The following is an 893-nucleotide window of genomic DNA, read 5'->3' as shown; positions in this document are numbered from 1 at the left end:
GCAGCTTAAATGCTTACATTTGAAAAGAAAGATCTAAACTCAATTTTATACATTTCCACGTTAAAAAACAAATTTAAAAAATTATACCCAAGGTATTTTTTAAAAGGAAAAACAATAAAAAAACAACAAAATCCACAGTTGATTATTTGAAAAGTGTAATCAAATTGATATACCTCTGCCTGATAGATGAGAGGAAAAGGGAGACAGAGAGAGAAACTGCAAATTACGAATAAATTTAACAATGTAGATTAAATTGCCAAATTCCTGATAGATACAAAATACCGAAAGTGACCCAGAAAGAAAAAAAAAACTTGAAAAGCTTTATATATATTAAATAGATACAATTTAAAATTAAAAATTTTCCACTAGGAAAACTCCAGGTCCAGATGTCTTCACTGGTGAATTATGTCATACATTTAAGAAAGAAATGACACTAATCCTATACAAACTCTGTCAGAAGATAGTGACATTATTTCCCAACTTATTTTATGAGGCAGGATTACACTGATAAAACCAGACTACTAAGTCACAATAAAACTACCTACATGCTATAATTTAAATGTGTGTGTCCCTCCAAAATTTGTATATTGAAATCTTAGCTCTCAATGTGATACTCTTTGGAGGCAAGGCCTTTGAGAGGCGATTAGGTTGTAAAGATGGAATCCTCATGAATGGAGATCAATGCCCCTATAAAAGAGGCCCTCGAGAGGTCCCTCACCCCTTCCACCATGTGAGGACACAGCAAGAAGATGCTGTCTATGAATCAGAAAAGGGAGCCTCACCGGATACAGCATCTGTCAGTAGTCTGAACCTTGAACTTTCCGGTCTCCAGAACTGTGAGAAAAATATATATACATTTATATATTTTAAATATATATATGCTAAAAACATAT

Source organism: Mandrillus leucophaeus, unplaced genomic scaffold (assembly GCF_000951045.1).
Source record: "Mandrillus leucophaeus isolate KB7577 unplaced genomic scaffold, Mleu.le_1.0 Scaffold155, whole genome shotgun sequence".
NCBI classification, from domain to species: Eukaryota; Metazoa; Chordata; class Mammalia; order Primates; family Cercopithecidae; genus Mandrillus; species Mandrillus leucophaeus.
Note: the sequence above shows the minus strand (reverse complement) of the source record.